Below are 15398 nucleotides of genomic sequence, written 5' to 3' on the forward strand. Positions count from 1 at the left end.
GTTCTATCTCTTTCTAACACCACTTCACATTTTTAAACACACTTTCAAGTCTCTCTCGTAGAGCAAACCCATTTCTTCTTCAACTCGGTAACCCCATCAACCAATATGCAATCCAAGGAACAAACGAGAGGATAACCATTTCTCAATTAGTTTGAGTTATGTGAAAACTTGTCGAGTTCTATTGAAGGAAAATGTTTTAGACACTGTGGAAGCCATTATGGTGATTTATTAAGAACACTTAGTGCCCAGAAGGCTATGCGTGAGATATAAAACTACGTCTCAGTCTCCAAGGAGTTTCTATGCTTATGTTTGACAGATCACTCATGGATTCACGCGGCGGGGAGTTTAATATGAGGGTTGGGGAGAACAAGCTTTCAAAGAGTGAAAAATCTGGTTTATGATCAAATAAAAAAAATCCTAAGAGGTGTTCAAGGGTCTTGTTAGATGGAAAGAAAAGTTTAAAAGGCATGAAAATAAATGAGGACATGGTATCTTAAGGGAGACAGCAAGAGCAGGCCCTACTTTATACAAAGAACGCCAGAGTCTTAGAAAGCATACAGTAATTCCATTGAAGATATTTAAGCTTCTACATTTCAAGATAAAATTTTCAGATGAAAAGTACCACAAATGAACTAGGAAAGAAAATCCCCGTGAGTGAAGTAACCTGCGAGTTTCATTTGTCTCTCTTTTTTGATGTTCCCCCTGCACACAGCACTTGGTTATACAAAGCCAGGGCTTGGCTGAATCTGACAATGGCACTCAGCAGTAGGAGCTTCGAGTCTGGAGCCCACCACACAGCAGCTGCACGCCCCAGCAGGCACCCTACCATGGCAGGCACTTAAAGAGGTGCTGCCGGGTGCACTCCTGCCTGGGATTGAGAGCTGAAAGGCTCCTCGTCATTATAATGTGCCCAAGATGAGTGACAGCCTGCTGGTACTCTGTGTGATATCTCTGGTGCTCTGTGGAGAAAGACATCTTGGCAAATAGTTGCCCTAACAAACAGGGAAGTCTGCTGTTGTAGACCTGCTGGGGCTCTGTATGCATGTGCTTAAGACTGAGAAAACCACCTATGAGTACCACCTATGTGTGGACTCAGGAGCCAAGTTCCTTATCTAGAGTAGCAATCCTAAACCTATGGGTGGCAACCCCTTTTGCAAAAGTCTTTCTCCAAAACATATTTACATTATGATTCATAATGGTGTCAAGATTATAGTTACAAGTTAACAATGAAAATAAGTTTATAGTTGGGGACTACCACGACATGTGAAACTCTATTAAAGGGTTGCAGCATTAGGAAGATTGAGAACCACTGATCTAGAGAGCCTTAGATCAAAGTTTCTGCATACTTGCTTTCTTCTGATGCCTTTGCGCTTAGCTGATAGATGGCCACCTTCTCAGTGTGTCCACAAGGTCTTCTCTCTCTTTCTATGAATCCCAAGTGTGTCTTCTCATAAAGATGCTGTACCAAATTAGGCTGTGCCCAAAAGGTTTCATTTTGCCTTAATGGCTTTTTACATGTCCCATTTTTAAATGAAGTCACATTCTGAGGTTCTCGAGTAAGAATTTCAAAATGTGCTAAGAACAAGGAGTTAGGAGAGAGTACAATTTAACCCATGGCAAGAAGTTGTTTCTCCATCATTGCATGGCCTCCCAAAGCATCCTGTCTATACTTCTCAGACGTATATTATTCTAACCATTCTATAACATTTTAAAAAGTAAATATTTGAAGCAGGTTCATCACTACTAGGCATAAATATTAAACACTCTATAAAATATTTTATGGTCTCAATGGCCTTATGATTTGCTAATCACTTCTGTTGAGCTTTACATAGATGTACATAGAGAGATTTTTCACATCTACTTTTATTTAATTTTTTCTACTTTTAAAGGCAGCATCTTAGAAGTGTAATTGATAAAGACAGATTAGAATGAAATAAGTGCTAATAAATCTTGAATATGTACTGTGAGGTGCATACCTAGGAATCTACACCTCAGTGAAGAATTTTCCTTTGCCCCTGATAACATTTATCTACAAGTTAAATTTATAGCATAGATGGGTTTGGCTTTTTACCTTAAATGTTATTTACCTAGAGACCCTCCATATTTCTAGGATCATCAGTAGCCCATGCCTTTTATTGTCTAGTCATAGTGCATTATGCAGATGTACCACAGGATGTCTGTTCATTTGCCTAGGAAAGAGGATCTAGAATCTTCCCAGTTAAGGGCTACTACAAAGAATCCTGGTGTGAATATCACAAGTGAATTATGAATTGTTCTGACAAAATATGTGACAGTAACACAGTTAGAAGGGTTTATTTTGCTGGTGTATTTTAAAATTCCTGGCATATGCCAATAGCAGGATGTTCACAGAATAGAACAGAATAACTTACAGTGGCTACTAGGAAAGATGGAGGGGGAGACAGGGAAAGAGAGAGGGACAAGGGTGAGGGAGAGCATGGAGAGAGGGAGAAGAAAAAATAGGATGGGCAGAGGATAAGGATAGGGAGAGGAAGGGGGAGAGAAACAGAGGGACAGGGGTGAGGGACTGGGGCAGGGAGAATGTGCAATGGGCTTCAGTTTTTCCCATCTTTTTATTTCATCCACGTTCAGCCTGTGAAATGACCATCTGTAATGGCTATTTGTGGGTGATAACTTGACAATACTGGAATGACCTATAATTCAGAATTGGAGGGCACACCTGTGATCCAGATCTTGAGGCTGGAAGACAACTTTCTGACCTGGATCTTGGGATGGAGATCTTGAAGCATAGTGGCCATGAAAAGCTTAGGCACAGGCAAGGTAGTACATGCCTTTACTCTGAGGAGACCGAGGCAAGGAGATCTCTAAGATCAAGGACAGCCTGGGGCAATACAAGTTCCAAATCCAGGCATGGTGGTACCTATAATCTGGGCCACACCTTCTGCTGAAGGCCTATATAAGAACATTGGAAAACAAAAGATTCACTCTGACTGCTTGCACTTACTTGCCAGCAGCACATCTGTTGGGACCTACTTCTACAGAAGGCCAGCTGAAACAACTAGCCTCACGGAACTACTAGATTCTTGAACTTCCTTTGCCCAGCTGTACATTGTTGGGTTAGTTGGACGACAGACTGTAAGTCAATACAATACATTCCCTTAATATAAAGAGACATTCCATAAGTTCTGTGACTTTGGAGAACTTTGACTAATATGCCATCTGCACTGGAATTTCAACCCAGTTCAATCCCCTCTTAGGCAACCCTTTCTTAAAACAACCTAGCACATTCTAGCAATGTGCTATACTAACCTCCTGCCTCGTTTGCAATCCAATCCAATTGATAATCAAAATCAACCTGACCTTCCAGACTCTGTGGGTACATTCTCACTGTTCTTTCTGAAAAAAAATGTTCAGGAATTGAGAGGATGGGACATATGTGCAGTCTCAAGGACATTGATAGATTGTCTCTCTAAGGCTAGTACAATTGTACTTCATCAGTGACCATGTATGTGTAAGAGATGGACTTCCCCCACACTCTTCACAGAACATCTTATCTTCCCATCTTCATAAATCTTCTGGATAAGGATGTCTTAGTAAAATTTTATTTGCTTTTTCTATATCTTTATTCATTTAATGAAATGATTAAAAATTTCTTATTATTGTTTTATTAATTTTAATACCCTAGACTTGTATTTTGCAATTTTTTTTAAACTTGGCCCTTCACATTAAGTGTTGTCTCATTCACAATAGTCTTTCAAATACAAGTTTTTCTTTTATAATTTTTATGAATTATAACTTATTACATTTTCTCTTTTACCAGTCATGTTTGTTTGTGCACCCAACACATGATATGCAAGTTTTCTCTTAGGTTTATCTCTAAAACATCTTACAGTATTTTTCTTTTATAACTGAGACTGCTTTTTAATTTTAGTAGGATCTGTATATGAGATTGGATATAAAGTCACTTTGCTTAGTTTTAGTTGCTAGGTATTTTTTTTAATATGTATCTAGCCAAGTGTTCTAGCCCTCTTTGTTCTCTTGTTCAGAAGAGTAAAATAAGGGTGATTAAATCCTCAGTCTATGAAGTATTCCTCTTGCAACCATAGGGACCTCTGGTAATATTCAAAACCTATGTAAAAGCCCCAAGTACAGAGTACACTCTTGCAATCCATATGATGGGTGCCAGAGAAAGATAGGTGGATCTTTGAGACTCAGTACGAGACCCTGACTCAAGAAAGGTTAAGGTGGATAGATCCTCAAGGGATGTACTTGGATTGTACTCTGGCTTCCAGATGCACATACAGAACCACACACACAAAAAAGATTAATCTATTCCCACAGCATATTTTTATATTACAGATTAGTGGACTGTTGAGGCTGGTGTCTCAGGCCTGGAACTGGCTACTCACGAGGCTGAGGCAAGAGGACTGCAAGTACAGTTTTTCTGACCTGGCGGAAGTTCAAAGCCAGCCATGACATCTGCCTCAAAACACACAGAAAAAGAGTCAGGCCATCTCTGATCAGCAGGAATTTGTTACACAAAGTAATCTCTGTGTTTCAGGTAGCACGAGCTCTCTAGATCCATTCCTCTTTTCAAATCTATATTAACTAGTCTATGTCCTTGAACTTCAGCTGCTGGAAAAGGAATTTAAACTTAAAAATAGACAACCTCCTTTCAGAAGCCAAGTTAACTGCTAAGACATACAGTCTTAGGGAAGGTATACCTCCACATGACCAGCAGTGGTACCCCTATACAGCCATCTCCTCCTTTTCTCAAATGGGATAAAAATCTACTGTTATTAAGAATCCAACATCTACCAGGCTTTTTGTGATCCATTTGATGTTATTGTCAATTTTACCAGTGTTCCTAGACATTATTACGTTATTCCTGTTCTAATCACAGCACCACAAATCAAAACTCACGGGGCCCATCCTGTTAGTTAGCATAGCAACCAGTCAAGAATCTTCACTGTCACTATGGAAAAGCCTGTTTCCAGTACCAAATCCTATGTGTGTGTGCTGAGGCTGAGGGGTTTGGCTCAGGGTTTCACATCGAGACTTTCTTATTAATGCCACAAAATCTTACAGCACCATTCTCCGTCTTCTAAAACTCTATTTAAAATAACTGCACTTTTCTTCTTCTGTCTGCAGGGTAATTTAACCTCCCACATGAGTGCAGAGCATAATTCAATTGAGAGGTGTGTTTATATCACACGAAACACAATAAAGCATGATGAAGTATTTCTTAAATCGTTTTCAAATGAATGGCTGCAATATTCCCAGTCTGCTCTCCACTCTCCAGCAAGCTAAAAACACCATGGCTCTGTATTAATATATGGATCCCCGATGACTTCTTTGGACATTTAAAGGCTGGAGGAGATGAGCAGAACTGAATGGGAAATCACAGAGACTGGTACTGAATGCCAGGTGTGTACTAATACTGAGATAATTCCAGATCTTGCTGACCAGAGGGGGGGGGGATCCTGTCACCCAGTGCCATGTCACCAACCAGGGAACAAATAAAGTGGACGATCTGACCTAAGAACTACAGAAAGAGTGGGTGATGAGGTTAGAGCCAACAACTCCAAATAATCCTCTCAGCTTTTGGTCTGTGCTATAGCAGAAGGTAGAAGAGAAAATAAACAGTAATAATTTGGCCTAGTGGGCATCTGATGGCTGAGTTCGTCTACAATTAGAAGTGGAGTAGCCAGTGGGGCTTTCTTTCTTTTATATTAATCATTTTATTTATTTACATTTGAAATGATATCCCCTTTCCTGGTTTTCCCTCCACAAACCCCTCCACCCCATCCCCATTTTCCCCCCTCGCTTTTGCCTCTATGAGGGTGCTCCTCCCCCCACCCACTCCTGACTCACTGCTCTATCATCCCCCTATGCTTGGGCATCTAGCCTCCACATCCATAATCAAGGGTCTCCCCTCTTACTGATGTCAGATAAGGCAATTCTTATATGCAGTTCTTCTCCTGCCACATTTTTTTTCAGTACTTGAGTATAATGCTACATTTTCCCTACGTAGCTATTTTTATCTTTAAGTAAAATATGTTTTCATTCTTCCATCATTTCAATGCATAGTGACTCACATTCTAGATAATAGTACTGTGTTGGTTTTCTTTTCCCCCACTATACAGTTGCTTAAAAATCACCTTAAGTTCAGAAAAGAGCTGAAAGTATTATAAGAGTCACCAGACTGGGGGGTAAGAATGAGTAATGCTGAGCAGTGATTCACAGCTGTGCTGTGCCTTCAGCTTCAACCTCTACCCATCAAATACCGGATGCCCCGTCTACCTCATTAGGAGAGAAAGAGCAGATCATCTCATAATCTCTTGTGGCACAGAGGGAAAAGAATCACTCAAGGAAACTCAGAATTTATTCATAATAAAAATCAAATCTCCTAGCAGGCCAGGATATGAAAGGAAATATGATTAAAAGGAAAGTATATGCATAAAAATTTCTGCAGCAAGATAGAAACAAGACAGGGAGTCACTTTCTTAACATCTACAACCTCTAGTCCATACCGTAGTGAAGGTTCTGATGAAGACAGGGAGAAATGAGACAGAAATATAAGGTGGGGGTTTAGGAAAGGAAAAAGCAAATCTATCAAGAGTCACAGAGGATTTAATGCTAAAATTATTAAGTGAGTGTTGAAGTGTGCTTTAACCAAAACAATGCACAAAGTTATTTTATCGTCTTAGAGACAGCTAAAAGGAATGAAGTCGCTACATGTAACATGGCTAAAACAGGAAACAGGGAGTGACAATCTTGTGAAAAGCGTGCAAAATTTATGCAACTGAAATAATAAAATTCTATTGAAATAAAAGAATTAAATAAAGGTGTCACATGTTGAGCATTTTTAATCTTCATATTTAAGTCTGACAGATTTTTTTTCAAAATTCCGATTCAATTTATGACAACCTATAACCCAAATTTATTAGTTTGTAACTCCACAAATCATGGTCCCATCCTGTGGATATACAAATATATAAGTCATAAATAAATGATAAAGCCAAGATGCATTTAAAGTGAAAAATAGCATGGTACATTTATTCTAGTTATAATACCGCAATGTAAAGATTGATAAGAGAAACTGAAAAAAAGACAAGTAGGACACAATAAAAGAGCCAAGAGATGATTTATCTAGATTTGTGTATGTGGATTCTATGTGAGTGATAGAACGGGAAGAGATTTGCAACAAATGTTGCTGGAATCATTTGTGAATAATAAAAAAAAACAAAATTTGAATGTTATTTCATATTACCTAAAATATATCAACTCAAGGTAGAGCATAATCTTAACTGTGAAGAGAAAAGCAATAGGGCTTTCTGCATTCAATGTGAAACACATATGTGATTTACACAATGTGAAGTATATAAGTGTATACATGTGTGATTTATGAATGAAGTGATTTCTCAAATAAAGGGAAAATACAATATACAGTGTTGATTATTAAAAATATATCAAACTGTAGTGGATTGTTCTGATGCTGCTTATATTCTAATGCAAAAGACTGGTTCCCCAAGAAATGGTTGTTCCCAACAAACAGATCTTCAGGTATTCAAATGATCAATGTGAACCATCTTTCTGATTTAACTGGTCAATAAAAGACCAGAGCCTGTCATTGGGCAAAGGAGGGAGAAAGTTGGGACTGGAGGTTTGGGGGGGATTGTACGTGTAGAGAGAGAGGGGGAAAGGAGAAAAAGAAGACTGAGGAGAAAGAAGCAGTCATAGATCAGAACCAGGTAGCCAGGAGAAACAGCAAGTAACAAGTGCCTCTGTAGCTGTGGAATAGGTTAGTGTAGCCCTACATGTCATCAGTGTAGGCATGTGGCTTATAAATAAAATGCCTGAATTGTGTGTCCTTGGTGCAGGTTTTTATGGAGTATAAATTTTTACTACGTTAAGCTAAAATAGTTTTTCTTAAAAGAAAAATGTAAAGGATAGAAAATGTTAGAGAATATATTTATCGTTTATATAAAAGAAGGATAATCAGCACATGCGAAATGATACTTCAGTAAGGATGTCAAATATCAGGTAAATATGTAAAATTGGACCTGGGGAGATAGGAGCCGGAGATGGGGCCTGGAGAGCCTGGAGGCAAAGATGGGAATGGGGCAATAAAGGACTCATGGGCCATCGGTGAGCTACAGGTTCAGTGAAAGGTTCTGTCTCAAAAATTAATGTGAAGAGAAATACAGGACACCTGACACTGACCATTATCCTCCAACTATCATGCTTAGGTATGTATATCACTACTGTCACATATGTGTACACATACATATATAAATCACACACACACACACACACACACACACACACACACACAGTGAGAGAGAGATAGAGAGATGAAACTGTGTTCATCCTTCAATCAAGAAAATATATATTTAATACAAAATGTGGTTCCATTTGCACATAATCCACCAATTTAAATGTAAACAGATAATAACACCAAATGTTGGTGATGATGTAGAAAAATGGTTTTTCATATTTATAACTGGATGTTTACTGAGACTCAGCCTATGATGGCCTACTAAACAATTTCTTTTCTTGGCATGTAGTTAACATACCTAAATATACATGTTTATAAAGAAATGCATAGCAGGAAGCTAAAGACAGGAGTTCCTTAGTTAGAAGGGCTTGCTGCTCCTCAGAAGAATGTGAGTTCAGCTTCCTTCACCATACTGACGGCTCATAACTGCCCCCAACTCAAGCTTCAGGGCGATTTGATATTCCATTCAGGTTTCTGCAAGCATTCACACACAGACACACATATTATAATATATATATATATATATATATATATATATATATATATATATATATATATATATATATATATATATAATGTATATATATTCAGAAAATATTTGTTTAAGTTTGCAATAAACAAAATCCAGACTAGGGAGATGGCTCAGAACTTACAAATGAATATTGCTTTGAATAGGACAAGAGTTCAGTTGCTAGCACCCATATCAAGTAGCTTGCTTCTGCTTGCAACTCCAGCTCAAGGAAGATATAGTTTTTCTGCCTTACCTAGGCATCTACACTCACATGCACTTACCCACGCATGTATACATGTGAATACACACACACACACACACACACACACACACACACGTACAATTCAAAACCTAAAAGAAACCTTTAAAACAAACAAAAATTTGATTTAGTGAATATTGTAGTTTCCATTAAAGAAAATACTAGATAACAATGAAAAGTAAGTACAGCTATATAGAGCTGACACAGATCTAATAGATGAAGTTATGAATAAAGACACAAAGACTTTAAAATATTCACAGTATGATTTTACCTAAATCTACTATTTTTTCCGAATCTACTGAATTCACTGCAGACCTCTAATAAAATATACGTGTAATAAACATACTTCAATGGCATTACCTTAAGAAATGTCAAAACAAAGAAGGTATATGTTCATCAGTAGTGAGTGGATAAAGAAAATAGTGTCTCACTAAGGACCTTTCCCATCCCCATGTGCACCACGTAGTTCTACTTTAATGATCAATATCTTTTGCTAAATGCTCAAAAGGTAACTGTGGGTTATCCGGAAGCTGTTTATATTTTAATTTTAATTCCACCTCCCCAAGATGGGCTGTCCTACTCAAGAGGTGACTTCATCTGAACCTTCCCATTTTAATTAGTAAAATAAAGGAACGTGACTGGGTGGGGGAAGGGAGATGGAGAGGATTGGTGAACCGCCATAAAGACCAACTAGATCCAGGTGAGATTAATTGGTGTTAAATAGCTGTGAACATTAAGGATTTTATAAGTCTTTAAAAGTCATATAGAAGGGCAGTTTGTATCTTTGTCTGTTTGATGTAATCTTGTTATGTAGAGGGTTTGTGGACTGAGAGTTGAAGGCATAAACCTGTATGAAAAGCTATAGAGTTGTGTTTGTGTTGGGTTTCGGGATAAAGAAACACCCCGAAACAGAGGCGGAAAGCAAATGGTGGAAAACCACCAAGGGAAGGAGAGAATTGCACAGACAAAGTTAGACTGCTGGCGGCTCAGACCAGGTGACGGAGGTGCTCACGACTCTGTACTAAAACCAATATTTATTTTTTAATATTTACTGCAACAGACAACTGCTGGCATGGTTTTAGGTGGAGCTGCCATATAAAAGAAAAGTAGAAAACGAGAGAGAGAAATATTTCTCTAGGTATCTCAATAATTTATAACAATTACAAACTGCCACCATATATTGGAAATAGAACCTTAAGTTTGCAAAGCCCACATACTTATGATTGAGCAAGCTATGGATAAGAAATACTGAGGGAGATTTTCTTTTTTTTTTTTCTTTTTATTTATTTCGGATACATTTTTAAGGTTGTAATTAAGTATTTGTGGATATATATATATATATATATATATATATATATATATATGTAACAATAATATAGGAAAAGAGGCTATTAATTTGAGGGGATAGGAGAGAGACTAGGAAGGGCTGTAGGGAGGAAAGGGGGATGTGATACAGTTCTATTTTAATTAAAATATATTCTTTTTTTTTTTTTTTTTTGGTGTTGAGCTTCACACAGTCTGTGAGTTGTTTCTGGGGTGTTCAGAGCTTTCTGGGGTTAGTATCCCATTATCAGTGACTGCATATTATGTCTGTTCTTTTGTGACTGGGTTATCTCACTCAGGATAATATTCTCTAGATGCATCCATTTTCTTAAGAATTTTGTTAAGTCATTGTTTCTGATAGCTGAGTAGTACTCCGTTGTGTAAATGTACCACAATTTTTGTATCCATTCATCTACTGAAGGACATCTGGGTTCTTTCCAGCTTCTGGCTATTATAAATAGATCTGCAATGAACATTGTGGTACATGTATCTTTGTTGTGTGTTGGAGCATCTCTGAGGTAAATGCCCAGAAGTGGAATAACTGGGTCTTCAGGTAGTACTATGTCCATTTTTCTGAGGAACCACCAGACTGATTTCCAGAGTGGTTGTATCAGTTTACCTTCACTGGAACAGGCAGATTTCTCATGGGCCTGAAAAATGGACCAACAATTACACATTTCAATGTAGTTCAATCACCCTAATAGTAGGAATTTCTTCTAGATTTCACAGTAGGTTTACTGTCATTCTTAATTCCTCCTGTCGTGAATTACTTCAGTAGTAATCCAGACAGAAGCCAGAAGACTCTCAGTGTTGTTTTTAAATAAAGTATTGTTTTTGAATTGTTCACTGATCCTACAACACCTGGAATTCTGGGAATACTGTGAACTCAAGCAAGACACAGTTCTGCTTATACATACAACAAATGTACCAGGTGAGTTGCATATGTATTTTGTGATGTGATTTGCAATTGTATTTACTGGAATGAAATGTGAGTTCCCATTCTAGCATTATAATGTATAAAAGATGGAAACATAACAATATGCTAGAAATTCAACATGATAGTTACTATTTATACACTAGAAGTGATACAAACTGCTGGGTAAGATGTTGAATGAAGACACTATGGGTTTTTTAAATGTTTATTTATTTATTCACTCATTCATTTTGTAAATATGAGTGATATGTCTTCACACATGCTGGAAGACAGCATCAGATCTCATTACAGATGATTATGAGGCACCATGTGGTTGGTGGAAACTAAAATCAAAAGCTCTGGAATACAATACTTGTAACCACTGAGCCATCTTACCAGCTCCTGGGATTGGTTTTTATAGTGTACATATGAACACAGCAGTGTGCATGTGACACAGGGTGGTGAGAATGGAGTATCTTAGAAACAGTGGGGTCAGAAGAGGCATAGTCATTATTCAGACACCAAAAGATCCTTTGTCCCCACAGAAGTATCTAAGAACATAAAGGAGAAATGTTCGGTGTGTGTGTGTGTGTGTGTGTGTGTGTGTGTGTGTGTGTGTATACACTAGCCAAATAACTAATTTTACATACTCTAGTATGGTGGATCAAATGACTGCCCCCTTTATTAGTTGATATGTTCTATATTTGATAAAATTTCTCTATCAAACGTGCAGCTCCAGAATGATGAATGCATTCCAAAACTGGTTTTACAACAATAAAGTCTCTGACTATATGCCAAAAAATTAAAACTAAAAAAAAAATCTCAAAATAAAATTCTGGAACCAAAATTTATAAGACCAGGAGTTCAAGGAATACAGTGATGCCTGCGAATATTAGTTTACAATAAAACAAAAAATAACACAAACTCCATGAAGAAGTTATCTTCTCTAAGAAAAGTGTCAAGAGATAAGACTACGTAATCAAGAGAGCAGAAAGATTAGATTACATAAAGTCATATGTTCACAATGAACACAGAGCTAAGAGAAAAAGCAGACTCTCCTTTTATTACAAACGCTGCAGAAGAATTATGACTGTGAAGATAAAACACAGATGTAATGTGTAAAAATTATAGATCCAGAATTTATCAGAGAAATTAAATGTTCTGCAAAGGCCATAACCAGAGACTCCAGCTTAGAACTGGAAGCTATGATTGGGTAAATTTGGAAGATGCAACTAGGCGCTGAGGTGAGAGAGGGTGCTTGGGATAGGGAGCACCTTCATGGAGGCAGTAGGAGGGGGATAGGGTTGGGGAAGGGGATAACAACCGAAATTAAATACTGAGAATAACCAGTTAAAAGAGAAAAACTAAACAAAGTTTGAGGTAGGAGAGACATTTGTCACATTCTTTTTTTAATTTCAGACTCCCTTTAATGTCCATATTTTGTTCATTTCTCTGTCTTTTAACATAGAACAGAGATTGGATCTCACTTAACCATGATGATAGTTGGGAATATGTAGCATTATACACAGCATCACTAATGTACACATGAAGCTCCTCCATCACATAGCCAGCCAGCCTGTGTTGTGTCTCTTCCATCTGTTAATGGCTGATGGAGGCTGTTTCTTGTAGTTAAAGGTCTCATAAACTCAAGAATGTCAAGGAAGAACTAAACCAGAATGAAAACAGTTTTTGGATGCAGTGTAACAAAGACAAACAGATAACACTGTAGTACATGTTTCTCCATCAAACACTGGCAACTTCCCTTCAGTCTGTCAAGTAGCATCTTAAATGATACGAGTGAACAGTCCCCTTCCTATTCAAAGAATTATTTGGTGTTTGACTGATTCACATATTCAAGAAGTGAGTGGTCTAACACTGTGAATGATGGCTTCCTCAATTATATCAAAATCTATGAAATCATCATAAAAGAAAGTGTGTCTGACTTGTAAATGTCTAATCAAACTGCCATTGAAGGTACTTGGGCTTTCATTCGGTCATAAGTGTCAAAGCAGACAGAACACAGACCTTTCTGATCTGTGGTGGATAATAAAATGATCCAGCATGCAGTCTTCATTTAGTTCTGTCCGACAAAATGGACACACTCAGCTTGCTGTGGTCTCACCAAGTTCTTACAGTGGGCCATATTTATCAATGTGCTTCTCACATATCCTTATGTGTGCCCTCATGTCCCTGAGGCAAACCGGAGTTCCACACTCAGTACAGTTTTGGTGTTCTGACTTCATCCACTTGGCTATATCAGTTACAGGGACTCCCTCTGAAACAAGGGGTGCCCAGCAATATGGACATGTCCATTTATTTTTGTTTTTTAAACTGGTTGAAATGCAAGATTAGCAGAACACATAGCCACAACGGGTCTGGACCGGCTGTTGTAGCACCTTCAGACACAGGAAGCTGTGTCATTTGTCACATTCTTAATAGATGTTCTACCAGGATTTGAGAATGTCAACAAGGAAACATTTGAAAGGATTTTTTAGGAGGTGTTTTCTTCTTCTTCTTCTTCTTCTTCTTGTTGTTGTTGTTGTTGTTGTTGTTCTTCTTCTTCTTCTTCTTCTTCTTCTTCTTCTTCTTCTTCTTCTTCTTCTTCTTCAGAATTAGTGTTTTACTGTCTTATGTGTTGCAATGGGAGGGAAAAAAACAAACTGGCAAAAGAAATTAAAGAATACCCACAAGGATATAGTCCATCATGGTGAAGAGAACAAGATATCACAGAGGGAAGACAGACTGCCTGGTGCCACTTTACCACACAGGTGGAAACAGAGGAATTGTGGCTGGGCTGTAGAGCCTCAAGGCTGTCTGCCAATAACCAATTTTCTCCAGCATGACTCCAATTCCTTATGGTTCCTCAACCTGCCCAAACCAACAACAGCTGGGTGCTACTGTTCACACACACACACACACACACACACACACACACACACACACACACACACACACACACGAGCCTGTAAAGCGCATTTCATACTTCAATCACAATAGTTGTAAGATGTAGTTTTTCAATGCTCTAATGTAATCAAGATACTTTCCAAAAGTATGGACACATGGCCACTGAATCGAAAACTCCCCAAATTAGCAGAGATTTGTGCTTCTCTATTGCTATGATAAAACGCTGACTAAAAGCAAGTTGGGAGAAAAGAAAGGGATAGTAAGGGGTACAGATTGTGGTCCATCATGAAGGGAAATCAAGACAGGAAACTAGAAGCAGGAACTGAGGCAGAGAATGGAGGAAGCTACTTCGGGGCCTGGCTTCTCCTTCCTTGTTTAGCTCCCATTTTAATTTGGCCCTGGCCCACCAGCACAGCTTTGGGAACACCTATAGGATATGGTGCCTTCCCATATCAATTTTCAGTCAGGTGACACTAGGTTCTTACCATAGTGGTTTGGTTTTTTTTTTTTTTTTTTTTTTTTTTTTTTTTTTTTTTTTTTTTTTTTTATCAAACTTGACATGAGTCAAATATTAAATGTCAAAATAATTACAAAGCAATAACTGCAGGTCATATTATAACCAAAAATAACAAAGAAAATAAATTCATGACAATAATATAATAGAGGAAGAAAATTTTAATTTGTGAATTTGATTCCTAGATTGGTTATTATTCAAAAGGGCATAGTAGACATTTTAAGACAAACATTATAATTGATCAAAGCTTACCCAGAGTACCAATCAAAGATATACTTGAGCAAAAATAATGTTGAATTCAGAAAAAAGTAGAGATAGGATTATAAGAAGTAATCATATTTCAATATATAGACATATTTTTAAAAAATAACTGTAAACTATATGTATTAAAATAGTTGATATCAATAAATAGCAGATACCTAGATTATCCCAGATAGTTTCTGTCTTGAGTGATTTGTAGTAATTCTTTCTGTAGGAGAAATTAAAGGTGAGAGAGGAAATTGTGAGCAAGAGACCAGTAGTCTCAAAGACACCGGATTATGGAACATGAGAAAACACGCTTGGCTTGCCAACAAATTTACACTTAAATTGGCCTGACACAATGTATGCCAAATTTATATAGAGAGCAAACCATCTAAGAAACATACACCAACTTCTTACTTAGTATTTTATATTATTATTGTAATAGGCGTACCAATAAAAAGTAATCAAATA

The 15398-nt window shown here is 37.6% G+C and overlaps 1 pseudogene across 1 annotated transcript; it reads right to left on the bottom strand.

Moving 5' to 3' along the window:
• Positions 1 to 13091: 13091 nt before the first annotated feature.
• Positions 13092 to 14107, bottom strand: LOC308416625 (E3 ubiquitin-protein ligase RNF125-like; annotated as a pseudogene). Its single transcript has 2 exons — positions 14028 to 14107; positions 13092 to 13678 (listed from the first exon to the last, which is right to left on the bottom strand). The product of its transcript is annotated as an E3 ubiquitin-protein ligase RNF125-like (transcript).
• Between the last annotated feature and the right edge of the window lie 1291 nt (positions 14108 to 15398).

Source organism: Micromys minutus (assembly GCF_963924665.1).
Source record: "Micromys minutus genome assembly, chromosome: 1".
NCBI classification, from domain to species: Eukaryota; Metazoa; Chordata; class Mammalia; order Rodentia; family Muridae; genus Micromys; species Micromys minutus.